The sequence below is a fragment of the Kogia breviceps genome, chromosome 14 (genome assembly GCF_026419965.1).
Source record: "Kogia breviceps isolate mKogBre1 chromosome 14, mKogBre1 haplotype 1, whole genome shotgun sequence".
Classification (NCBI taxonomy): Eukaryota; Metazoa; Chordata; class Mammalia; order Artiodactyla; family Physeteridae; genus Kogia; species Kogia breviceps.
Window position 1 is genome coordinate 57,771,309 of NC_081323.1, and position 13,734 is coordinate 57,785,042.

Below are 13,734 nucleotides of genomic sequence, written 5' to 3' on the forward strand. Positions count from 1 at the left end.
TGCAATGGCTTAGATGAAGACATCACACACATAGCCTTGTTGTAAACTAAAATTGGATGTGGGGAAAGGGCCATGAAATTTTGTTTCATTGAAAAAAAAGTTTCTGAACTTTGAGAATGGTGTACCTCTTTATGGGAGCATAGCTATTGCTTCTGTCTTTAGAAATGGCCTCTTGGCTTTGTATAATTTCTAAATAATCGGTAGCATGAGACGGTACAGGGAGTAGTAGACCAGTTTGCCTTGCAGAGAGACTCACGTGACTTTGAGTTCAGAAACTTTTTGTTTAAATTTATTTTGCAAAGTGGGAGGAAACACACCCTGCGGCTGAAAATTTCTGATACAATAGCCATTTAAGGAACCATCATGCCTTCCAGGAACTCAGTTTCTTGGATAAGGTTTCATAAGCCCATCTGGACACTCATTCCCTTCCCTCAGTTACTCTGCCAATGTTTAGTGAGCATCTGCTACGGGCAGGCTCCTGCTAGCGCTGGGAGTACACTGACAAATCCGACAGTGTCCCTGCCCCTGAGAAGCTCAGGATCTACTTGGGAAGATATAAAATCGATCATTATAATACACGGCATTAAATGTTACACTAGAGCAGGCGTTTTCAACACTGGCACTGTTGACGTTTTGGGCTGGATTGTTCTTTGTTGTTTGTGCCTGTGCATTGGAGGGTGTTGAACAGCCTCCACCCACTAGTTGCCAGAAGAATCCCCCCTCCAGTGATGACAGCCCAAAATGTCACTAGACATTGCCAAACATCTCCTGGGGAACAACACTGCCCCTGTTGAGAAACCCTATTAAATATAGATATTTACACAATTTCTTGGGAAAGGAGCAACGGATTCAGCCAGGAGAAGCGGGGTCGGCTTTTCAAAAGGATGATGGAATTTGAGCTGGGTCCTGAGACAGAAATATAGCTTAACGGGCAGTGAAGTAGAAGTTCACCACTCCAGCAGAGGAGATACAGTGGTGTGACAAAACACAGACTATTTCAAGAACAATGTATCTTTCTTTGTGGGTAAAATTAGACTACGTGGCAGATAAGGCTAGAAGGGTAGGCATGAGCCCGTTCCTAGAGAGTCTTATAAGCCAAGCAAAGGTGTTTGGATTTTATCCTGTTGGTAATGGGGAGACAAGGAGATTATTAATTACATAAGTGGTGTGTTCGTATTTGCATTGTATTACCGATCCGATTATTTGATGGTTCAGCACCTGGGAATAGCACGCCTGTTTCCTCTGGGGGGAAACACCTGTCCACCATTCTGAGCCCGAGTGGCTCAGTTAGAATTGATCCCATACCCTGATTCCACAGATATGGCCAGCCAGAGTGCTGTCTCCACCTGGTCATGTGATCGGTTCAGTGATGGACATCTGATCCCATCCAGAGCAATGGGGGCACACTCTAGGAATTTTTCTAGAACTACTGAGGGGAAAATGGATACTTTCTTTCTGCTGGGGTTACTAGAGCAGTAGAATATTATATTCAAGTCTGGACTTTTTGGAGGGCATCTTGACCCAGCAATTGAAGAGCTCACTGAAGAGGCTGCCACACACCATCATTTACAGAGGGTGGTGTCTAGGCAGAGTGGATAGAAAAACAGACAATTAGGGAGCCGTTCAGAGGCAGGGGCAGGAAGATGGCCAGAAGTGTTGTGTTTCTGAAGCCAATGAGAGTTGCCAGGAGGTTGTCAACACATCAGATGATGAAGAGACAGCAACCAAGATCAAGGATTGAACATGGCTGTGGCAGTGGAGGTGGGGGGTTATCGATTAAGAAGATGCTAAGACAATAGCTTCAGTGGAATGGTATGAACAGAAATACCAGATTACGGAAAGTCATTGGATGATGGAGAAAGGAAGTTAATACACAGGGATTGAATGACTGTTTTCAGAAAGCTTGGCGATGGAGGTAGACCCAAACTAGTAGTACGCTAGGTGAGGAAGAGTTGATAGAGGAGGGTTAACATAAGGGAGCTTTAGTGTGTTTATATCCTGAACGTTTGATGACAGAGCAGACCGAGGGACTAACTGGTGGAGAAAGATGGAAGCAAGGCAGGGCATTTAGCCTTGGCACTGAGAAGTGTGTTCACATAAGTACTTACATTTTGCTTCAACATCTGTCCTGTGCTGTTCTGTATTCTCTGTGAACTACTCTAGAAAAATGTGGTTGCTTTTATTGCCAAGTTGCTTAATTGCCTTACGGAATAATGGCAAGCAAGCTAGTCTTGGAGCTTTTGAACACGGAGAGGAATCAAAGCAAGAAGAGGTAGAGAAATCAAATAGACCGATGGCCTCTTTGTTGACAGTCTCTCCAGTTGGTTACCCCTTCGTCTGTCAGTCTATTAATGGTTGCTGACATCTGCGAAATACTTTTTAAACTAAAAATAGAGAGAGATGCAAGAAAACTCTACCTGCTCTCATAAAAGGCACATACGGTTTATGCTCTACTTCCTCTCCCCTCTTTTGTCCATTAATAAAAGAACTTCTCTTATAAATGCCAGGTCTAGAACGTTCTTTGACAGTGATTTGAGGATTACTGCCACTTCATACTCTCTAAAAAAGACCTGCCAAAAAGGAATAATGGTACCTTACTCACTTTGTCTATCACCCCAAACTGCCAGTGCCTTTTCACCTGGTTGTGCTTTATCCTCACACCTGTGAATCAAGGAGGGCTTTGATATAAAGAAACTGGTTCAGCAAAGGTTTGATTCCTCCACGTTGCTTGCCCGGGAGAAGAACTGGAGCCTCCCGAAGCCTAATTTGTTTATTCTCCCTAATACATGACATCACTGTTTCCTTGTCCTACTTAGGGCTCCAGACACTCCAGAATGGTGCTTCCTGAGTGGTCCCATGAGTTCTCTGCAAAAAACCTGTAGATTTTAATATATTCATGGTGCATAATCAGTGCTTCAGAATCCTAACAATAACCTCCTTTCTGCGAGTTTGAGAGCACAAAAAGCGATAGTATTTTCAAAGAGAAGGGAAATATCCATGCGCAAAGCCCTCGGATCCTTAAAAATATGTGAAACTCCCACTTGTCGCCACCTCCAACCCTGTTCACAAGCCATTCTGCTGTTGGATTAAACACATGGTGTTCACATCAGGTACTTGGAATACCTATGATAGGAATGCATGGTGTGTGTGTGTGTGTGTGTGTGTGTGTGTGTGTGTGTGTGTGTGTGTGTGTGTAGGGGATTTAAAAATTGAGATTCCCTGGTCTCATCCCAGACTTCCTGAATCAGGATCTGTAAGATGGTGCCCAGGATCTGAATTTTGATATGCATTACAGACAACTCTTTTTTTTTTTTTTTTACAAATTTATTTTATTTATTTATTTTTGGCTGTGTTGGGTCTTTGTTGCTGCGCGCGGGCTTTCTTTAGTTGCAGCAAGCGGGGGCCACTCTTCCTTGCAGTGTGCGGGCTTCTCATTGCGGTGGCTTCTCTTGTTGTGGAGCACGGGCTCTAGGCGCGCGGGCTTCAGTAGTTGTGGCATGCGGGCTCAGTAGTTGTGGCTCATGGGCTCTAGAGCGCAGGCTCAGTAGTTGTGGAGCACGGGCTTAGTTACTCCGCGGCATGTGGGATCTTCCTGGACCGGGGCTCGAACCTGTGTCCCCTGCATTGGCAGGCGGATTCTTAACCACTGTGCCACCAGGGAAGCCCCAGACAACTCTTATCTACACCACAGTTTGATATCCATAGGATATTTAGACCCTTGGTCAGTGGAGCTTCATAGATGATGAGAGATACAGGGGCTTTTCATTCCTACAGGGCATGTCACTGACTGCTCCTGTGAAGCCAACATTTCCTCTTCTTTCTTCATGGGGACATTGAGCGTATAGAAGATGCTACCATTGCCCCACACCCCGTGACCCCAATCCCTAGATGTTTCCATGCACGCATGGAATGGTAAACACCATTCCAAACACCAGCACCATTGCTTAAGGACTCTCCCTGACCACTAGACTCCACTCTACCTGTGCCCAGGAAAGGCTGGAAGTGGCATTGGATTACCACTCCTTCCCAGCCCCCCTCCATGCACAACTAACTCTTAACCAATGACTGATGGGAATCAGTGTATAAATACTCAAGCTTCCTTGCCCCCTGGATGAGATAACTGTATGGGACATGTTCTGCCCTGGCTTCCAGAAGTTTTAGTGGAATTAATTTCCAATTTACCAACTTGGTCGACAACACACTTACGGTTAGCTCCTGTCCCTTCCCGAGCTTTCTTCCCCACTCCCTTGGCATTGTTTCCAAGGTTCACCTCCCAAATGCATACTTACACGCAAATATTTGTCTCAGGGTCTGCTTCTGGGGGAACCCAAAAGAGTGTCTACAGATTAATACAGCGAGACATTTTGAACCAAGCCTAAAGTAACAGTGTGGGGAAAATCAGAGAAGGTATGGAAACATGGTTTATGGAAGAGAGTTCACTTGCGACCAGATTCCCAAAGTGTATCCTTTGGGTGTTTATATTCACTGCCAGAATCCCAAATTTTTAGCTGTTGACCCACAGTAACCCATATTTCCTCATATTAACTACTATGTATTCTTGAAAGAGACTCCCAGTGATTTTGGGGGTAAATTTACAGGTTTGTGCCTTTTAAGTGAAGTATAAGGAATAAATAGAAATAATAAATGTATAGATGGAGAGCATAGTAATGCATACTTTGACCATGATTTACAGATATTTTACTGCTCAGAGCATCTATAACCCAGCAGTAACCACTGCAAATGCATATTCTTCCTTGTAAGGTTGCATATTTCATCCTAAATGGCTTAAATATCTTTACTTATCCATTTGTAATAAAATGACGAAAACTTAAAGTAAGTGCATTTGAAAGAAATCGATTGTCAGTACTCTGGCTGCTAATACATGGAAACAGTTTTTCTCCCCCTGAGGTGTTAGTACATTAAAGCAAAACTATTTATGTTCTGATTATAAATTCATTAACTATTTATACCTCATGACTTACAACTTATTTGTTGAGAAGGATCACTTTCAACCTTCATGGTTGACTTTAGTGGAACTACTCAAAGCACAGTTTATTATTTTAAAAAACATTTTTAGTAGGGCTTTAGAATATGCACGATTTTATTGTCTTATTGGCCTTTGAGCTTTCTATACCTAAAGAGAGGTTTTGAGATGCAGCAAAGGATGCCATAGCCCTGAACTCAGACTTGCAACAATTTAAAATGAGATTTTGAGCTTGTTAGGTTTATAAGCTTTGAAATTTTGCTTTTTTTCCCCTCTGAGCCTCAGTGTCTATCTGTAAGATGGAAATAATAATGCTACCTGCCTTATAGAGCTTCCCTCTGAGATTAGATGTCGTATCTGAGGCTTAGCATAAAGTTCTCAAAATTATTTTTAATTTTCCTCTTTATTTCCCTGCAAGTCCTAAGCCGGTATATAACCTTATCTAGCAGTAGAATAAAACGGGCATCTAACTCCCAGTTCAACGTTTAATTGTGAATGAGTGATTTTGGCAAACGCTTTTTGCTAATCACCCCTCAGACTCAGGACTTACTGTTACTTGCAAAGCTGGAAAAAAAGGAGATTGTGATCAGCTCTGCACAGGTTGTCTTGATGGGTTATCAAGGATCGTGGTGCTTTTTTTCTCTTTATTACTTTGGGGCAGTTTGTGTGTTGGCTGGAACACTCAGTTGCTATGAAGCGTCTAGAGGAATGAGCTAAAATACTTGGAATTGCGGAAAGCAACCCAAGATCACATCGCATTTCTTAAAGATGCTCCTGCTATAGAGTTGTTAGGTGGAAGTCACCATGCACTTTGAGCAGTTGCTGTGCCAGGCACGATGCTGAGGGATTCCTCATGCATCATACCATTTAGTTCTCATGACAACCTTGAGTCAGAGGAGTCATCCTGAGCTGGGTTGGAATTCTAAACCAACTACTTACTAGCTTGGTGACTGTGAGCAAATGCCTTCATTTCTCTGGACCCCAGTTTCCTCATCTGTAAAATGAGGATAATAATATAACCTGGTTCATGGAGTTGTTTTGAGAACCCAATGAGAATATGAGTGAAGGTATAATACGCAGTAAATCTGAAGAGATGCTAATTGTTATTACTACATTACTAGTAGTACTACTTCTTCTAATACCATCAGCTTATTGATGAGGTTGCTTTTGACCAATGGTTCTCACCTGGGGTAATTTTGCCCCTCCCCCCAGAGATCATGTGGAAATGTCTAGAGACATTTTTGGTTTTCACAGCTTTGGGGAGCAGTCAAGGGTGCTATTAGCATTGAGTGGAGGCCAAGGTGGAGGCCAAGGATGCTATTAAACATCCTACAGGGCACAGGTAGCTCCCCTCCCACTAAAGGATTATGTGGCCCAAAGTGTCAGTAGTACAAATTTTGAGAAACCCTGCTTTTAGGCCACATGTCAACTTAAACAGGATTTTGCAATAAGGGATATATCATCACAGGGAACAGGGAATGCAATGGTGGGGTAGTTTTGAATGTTGGCTGATTTAGCAGCTCTGTAACCTCAAAGATGTTACTGGTCCTTTATTCCTCCCTGCCCTGTCATTCTCTGGCTGGTCATAAGATATTTGTGGCAGATCCAGAAGATATAGACACACAAGGAAACATCTGGAGGGATAAGAAAAAAAATCTTTTCCTGTAGCTTTCACTTGGGTCAAAATATTTTCCATAAGCACGTTGATCACCTTTTCCTAGATTAGATGACATGGACCCTAGGACAAGTCCTAAACCAGTCACATACAAAGAGGTCAGAATTACCACACTTGAGGATGGGGATCAACTGCAGTGTCCTCTGTATTAATAGTAACTATTATTATATTAGTTATGTTACCATCATCATCTTCACCATTATCATCCCCATCCCTATTTTACAAAAAGGGAGTGGAAGATTAGTGATGTTTAAAAAATGTTGCTTGGTTCACATTGCTATTAAGTGGTAGATTCAAATTATGAAAACAGACTGTCTTACTCCAGAGCTGTATCCACTTATTTCTTAAAGATGTACTTTTTAAAGATATATGAAAGTAGATTTCTTAAAGATGTACCAAATGCATATAAACTAGCTTTCCCTAAACCAAAGACATAGCTTCGTCTCTACTTATTATTGGCCAAGCATAAGGAGTTCTTTGTTCACTTGATTCTGACAACACTCAAAATACTTGTTTCCAAAATGCTTTTTATATAGACAGGCTCCCTTTGGTGCTGTGGATCACTGAACCTCCCTTTTTATTTTTCTTATTCCAAGACCAATGGACTAGGCATCCCTACTTTCATGATCATAAATCACTGATATGATTGTAAGCCTGCCTACATGGAGTATGAGCCCTAGTATGCAGAAAGACAAGATGCATCATAATTTATGCTTCATGAACTCTGCTCTGCCACAAAACAGACTTAGTTTTGACTCCTGGCCTAACCATTCACCAACTCTGTGGGGCTGGCCAAGTCACTGAACCTCCTCTTCCTTTTAAGCTTTGGTTTTCTCATCTACATAAAGGAAACCATAATAGTACTTACACTCAGAGTTGTATTGTGAGGATTAAATGAGATAATACAGCTAAAAAGCTTATATAGTAGATGCCACATGCTTGTTTTTTAAATTTAATTTAATTTTTTTATACAGCAGGTTCTTATTAGTTATCTATTCTGTACATATTAGTATATATGTGTCAATCCCAATCTCCCAATACATCCCACCCCCACCCTCACCGGGCTTTCCCCCCTTGGGGAAAAGCTTGTTATTTTTATTGCTATTCTTATCATCAAGATTGTTCAAAGTGTTATTTTTTGTTACTGTGGCTATCTTCATCATTATTTGGGGGATGTAGGCAAGGGAAGAAAAGAGATGAGCCCAAGGAGAGGTGGAGAAACCATCATGTTTACTATTTCAAAGACATTTTAAAACAGAGTGTGAAAGTTTGTATCTTTTCAGGAGAAGAGAATTCAACCCTATGCACTGACTAGCTCATTCTCAGTATTAGATGCCTTGGTTAATATCAAGACCCTGAACTACATGATAGATGGTGACTCAGTTCAACCAATCAGTAATTATATATTGAGTATCTGCCATGTGTCCAGTGACTGAGGGGGGAATAGAGAATATAAGGTGCAATCCATTCCCCTGTGGTCCTCAGACTGTTTTAATTAGTTCATTAGTAGACCAGACTGTGATAAAGCTTTCAGGTAAGCCCGAAGACTGAGAACTTGAAGGCAAGCAGGTCTTACATAGTATTGGGACTGTGCAAAGCACTATATTGAATCAGAGTCATTCATAAATAAATTTGATCTATACATCCTCTCTTCAGTGACTGCTATGGAAAGGTGTCCTTTGGAAAGAGACACAGAAGGATGCTTGGCTACTTCAGTTTGTTTTAGTTTGCCTTTTTCATCCTTTTCCTATTCTAATATACCACTGATCATCCCTAAAAGTCCTAGAATACTTTGGAGTGATCTATTAGTCCCCAGAATTTGCTAGATGTTTATACTGACCATCAGGAAAAGTTCTAAAACAAATATAAAATAATAAGGAGAAAAATGGTCATTGAAGTGAAGGCAGATGAAGTCCAGGCCATGACTCTGGAACTATGGCAATGGTGGGTCTGGACAAGCCTTGGAGTCATCCTATCAGGAGCTGCCTTGGGGTAAAGCAAGCACACTTTTTGCTTCAATTTAGGGCTCTTTATGAGCTTCCCGCAGTTTATGCCTTCAGCTTCATTGTTCACTGCCTTGCTTCCCCACCACCTTCCAGACCCTTGAACTTAGCATGACTCTATTAATATAGAACAGATTTGCTGCTCAAATCTGTTCAATACTGTTCAAATACTGTTCAATATTGAACAGTATAGCCTCCTTGAAGGGGCTATACTCTGTTTGGCTTCAGACAGTCTCATAAGCTATGTTCTTCTCCAGGAATGTCCTTCACCCAACTCTTTGGGTAATTCCTACTTATCTCCTATGTTTAGAGGAGATCTCCTCTAGAAACGTTTGTCTGGCCTTCCCCTTTTCACTCATGTCTGGTTGTATCCTCCCATTCAGTACTGGCCAAAATCTTTCAAAACCCTTGAGATCACTTATATATGTGCCTGCTTATCATGTTAGACTATAAGCTTCTTTAAAAAAATTTTTATTTTATTGAAGTATAGTTGATTTACAATGTTGTGTTAATTTTTCTGCTGTATAGCAAAGTGATTCATTATACATACATATATATATATTCTTTTTCATATTCCTTTCTATTATGGTTTATCACAGGATATTGGATATAGTTCCCTGTGCTATACACTAGGACCTTGTTGTTTATCCATCTTATATATAATAGTTTGCACCTGCTAACCCCAAACTCCCACTCCATCCCTCCCCCACCCCACCCTCCCACACCTTGGCAACCACAAGTCTGTTCTCTGTGAGTCTGTTTCTGTTTCATAGATAAGTTCATTTGTGTCATATTTTAGATTCCATATATATGATATCATATGGTATCTGTCTTTCTCTTTCTGACTTCACTTAGTTCGATGATCTCTAGGTCCATCCATGTTGCTGCAAATGGCGTTATTTCATTCTTTTTTATGGCTGAGTAGACTATAAGCTTCTTGCATGCAGAGACTGCATCTAGTTTATAGACTAAATGGTTTACGACTAGCCTCTAGTAAAATACATGTTTGATGGCTGAAAGGAAGGATTAAATGAATAGATGAGCAGGTTGATCTCTCAGACCATCTCCAAGAGGCTAGCTTGTTTAGACAGAAATCCCCACAATAGTTCACCAAACATTTATTGAGCTTATTATGTGTTTGGTCCCATAGACTGAGAAAAACTCCCTGACATCAAGGAGCTGTCAGTCTAATGGAAGTGAACATTTACAATAGGCAGAGACAAATGATGTGATAAAGTTATGGAGAGGTGCTCAAGGAGTTCACAAGAGAGACACTAGTCGTAACTTGTGTGTGAGTGGGGGTTGGCAGGGAGAAGTAATGTCCAAATGGAGATCTAAAAGATAAACAGACACTATCCAGGAAAAGAGAGTCTGTAGGAGCATTCCAAGTTGGAGGAAGAGTATGTGCAAAGGACTGGAGACAAGCAAGGGAAGATCACCGCTGGATCATAGGGTCAATGTAAAATGAGATACAGAGAATCCAGGAGCTTGTAACTCATGTAGAAGACTTTAGACTTTATCTTGGGGGACGATGAGGAGCCATGAGAAGATCTTAAATTTGAAAGTGAGATGATGAAATTTACGCTCCAGGGAGATCCTCAGCATTTTGAGTACGGTTAATAAACTCTCAGCCAAGCATGAGCCTACAATGTCATTCTTTCCCACCGGTTTTATGGAAGACACCATTTTGACATCTGCTTATATCACAAATTGCAAAGTATCTTTCACGTCCAGTAGGAGGAGCCAAAGGCTCTATGTTCTTCCCCAGAGCTGGGCATTCCTTGGCCCTCCTCTGTCCTAGGAGCTGTTTACTTCAGCACCTCTCATTACTGAGAAGTGGATCAACGTGGAGGAATGGCAGAAAAACTCTGCCTGGAATGTGAAAGATCATGATGAAAAAGAAACTAATACTTTCCAGATGAACAGCATAATAGCATGGTATATTGATCTTTACTCTAATTTTGTTTTAAACTGTAATGAATGTCTCCCCCACTCATATTAATCTTTCTTAAGCCACGTAGCCACACAGCATCAGTGAGTCATACCTGACACTCATTGCTAATACACGTAAGCCTATCTCTACTCCAAAATAAATAAGAGTCGACTCAGACTGACCTTGATTTTGAGATGGTTGAATATGTTTTATTTCATTTCCAATGGAAAAGTATATAGTAAAAAATCATAAAAGCACCCAGCGATTACCCATTCTAATGAAACAATAGCCAGTGTTTCTGCCTTGAATGACTGTATTCATTTTTTTCCGTTCTGGAATAAAAATGAAGGAGCATGGAGAAACAATTCCTGTTGGTGAATTTGCACAAAACATTGTATTTCAACAGAACTTCCCATTAACTGCCATTTATTTCTTCTCTCATTATTGATAATTTGCTTTTAAATTGAGAATACCTCTCTTACAACCCATCTCATCTCCCTGCATGGCTAGACAATTACATTTAAATTCAGTGGTTTTCCCACTGTAAACAATTTCTGGGGGAAATGATTATGATGTTACTAACCCAGATTTATGGCTTCATTGTGCTATCACTGAAGGATAAGAAACTAGTATAAAGAAAAAAAAGTTATTTACATACAAATATATTATCAAAGAGAGTCCTCAGGAAGCATATAGTAAAACCAACCCAAACTGCAAAATCACCTACTGGGGCCAGTGAGAGAGACATCTTTCTGGATTTTGCAAAATTATTTTTGTTACAAGTTTTTTAAAAATTCCAGGTGTTGGTAGAAGTTCCTTTTAAAAATTTTATTCTAATGTTAGAAGAAATCCTAGTCCGACAGGATTGCGGAGGAACTCTTTATGAGTCTGCTATTTGGTAGGTACTTAGGAAATACACATGATACAAAGAAATACATGTAACATGGTCCCTACTTTTGGAAATCTTACCGTTCTACTTGGAAGAGGAGCCATGGTACAAGTGCAACAACAACAACAAAAAAAATCAAATGATAGGGTGGGGAAAATGAACATGAGCCTCAGAGCAAGGGCTCAAGGCTAGAATCTGGACTTGTCCAATCCCATCTGGCCCTCAGAAGGCAATGTGGTACAGTGGTACACCCCATGAAATTAGGTATTGCCCAGGAATCCTGGTTCTTTCCAGCTGTGTGACCTTGAGCAAATTATAACTTTCTGGATCTCAAACTTTCCTGTGTAACATAACCACCTAAAATGTTTATCTAGAAAAAAAAAAGAATTTTTGGCTCAGTGAGTCCAGGGTGAGGCTCAAGAAAGAAGAAACATTGCAGCTTTAACCCCTTTAAGCCTCCGTTTTCTGATCTGCAAAGTGGACAAACCTACAGTACCGACCTCATTTAGCTGTTGGGAAAGTTCAATGTAAATTCTTCAAATAGCATCCGGTGAAAGTGAGTGCTAATTGAGTGGTAGGATTTATTGAGGAGTCACAGGGCTTCTGACTCTAAGGCAACTGCTGAGAGAGTAATCTCTGGACCCCTCTAGAGTCAGCACCCCGTGCAGGATTAGGCAGCCAGTAAGAGGCCAGGGAGGGTGGCCCAGGCCAGCGCGCAACCGCTCCCTGCCTGGTGTCCCTCGGGCCTGGATAACTTTTTGCATCTCGGATAGGGCTCCATCTCTGCCTGGCCTCAAGATTTCCCAGAGCAGAAGCGGATTGGGGCAAGATACCTCCTCCACGTAGCATTCCTCTAGGGGATTTGTCCAGTCTCCTTGAGGGGAGGGGGTGGGGGGGGCGCTGGTGCTCAGTGAGTGAGTACACTTTGGGACAAGGACTTGGGAATGCCAAAGACCTGGGCTCAACTGCCCCACTCCCAACTCTCACTCCTTCACCCCAGGAGACCGAGGCACTGGGTCGCGCGTCTGCCACCTCGAGTTGGAATCGGGGCTGCGCGCTTGACCGCGGAGGCGGTGCTGGCGAGGGGAAGGGGGAGGGGGCGCTCCCTAGAGCTCGGGATTATTTTTGGCTCCGCAGCCCCGGCTGCTCGCCGCCTGTGGCGCGCGCTCACACACACTCTCACACACACACACACAGACACGCGCGCACACGCACACACATATGCACACATTTTCTCGCTCGCTCTCTCGCCCTCCTTTGTTTATTTTCTAATCCATATTTTTACTTGAAGATCTCCTCTTCACTCTCTCCCGCCCGCCTGCTGGCACTCTCGCGGGCCAACCGGGTGCACACCGCTCCCCTCCGTCACCCCAGCCCTCCTCCCGTCTCCCCGAGCGCGGGGTTTGAAGGTCACCTCCTTTCCAGTCCCCGTGCGAGACGCGCCGCCACCGCCGCCTCCAGCCGGAGCCAGTGGCACAGGCTGCGCTGCCGTGAAGTGGTTTTCGCAGCCGCGGCAGCGGACCGAGCCCGGGGTCCGCGCCGGGTGGGGAAGCCTGAACTCGCGGAGGGGAATTCCTCTCGCTTCACTCCAGCCCCCGGCTGCACCCGTGGTGGGGCGGGGACGCTCTGCCAGCCCGCGAACGGCAGAGGCGGCGGCAGCGACCAGACCCACGCGTGCGCCTCCAGGGCAGGAGGAGGAAGGAGCGAACAGCGCACCCCGCATCTGGAGGGGACAGCCGCGCGCCCCGCCCGTGCGTCCGGAGCGAGAGAACTCAGAGCCTCCCACCAGGCAGAGCGCGGAGGGAGCGGACTGTGCACCCCGGGACCGAGGAACCTTGCGCTCCAGACCCCCGGGCAGTGGCCGTCCGGGCCCAGCGGTGCTGAGTCGCACCGCGCGCAGCTGCGCCCAGCCTGCCGCCCAGGCAGGGGCGCCAGGGCGGGGCTGACCTGCCAGCAAAGTTGCGGACAGCGTGAGAGAAGCCAGCACCCCCTTTCGCCATCTCCAGCTCATGGTGAGTGTGGCTGGGGGTGCAGAGAAAGCAGGGAAATTGAAGGGCCTGGGGCCGAGCGGAAGGCGACCGGAGCCGGGTGCGGCGGGAGTCCTAGGTAAGTCCAGGCGGAGTCACCGCCTCTTTGCCCCCTGACCTGGCCAGAGGGTCTCACTGAGGGAAGAGCTGGCTTCTCGAGGGCTGGCTTCCTCTCAGAGCCAGGCCGGGAGCGCTGTACTGGGAACTTTTTCAGTGTGGTGGA

The 13,734-nt window shown here is 43.9% G+C and overlaps 1 protein-coding gene across 19 annotated transcripts in view; it reads left to right on the top strand.

The window, feature by feature from the left end:
• RBFOX1 (RNA binding fox-1 homolog 1) overlaps positions 1-13,734 on the top strand; it is a 2,224,270-nt gene that overhangs the window by 677,002 nt on the left and 1,533,534 nt on the right. For 4 of the 19 annotated variants that reach the window (XM_067013754.1, XM_067013771.1, XM_067013769.1 and 1 more), the window contains exon 1: positions 12,618-13,590. The exons of 13 other annotated variants lie outside the window; for them this stretch is intronic. The gene's annotated coding sequence lies outside the window, so the exon portion shown is untranslated. Of the gene's footprint in view, positions 1-12,617; positions 13,591-13,734 lie in introns of those variants that run through there. 2 more of the 19 variants (XM_067013763.1, XM_067013774.1) reach the window with 2 other exon arrangements.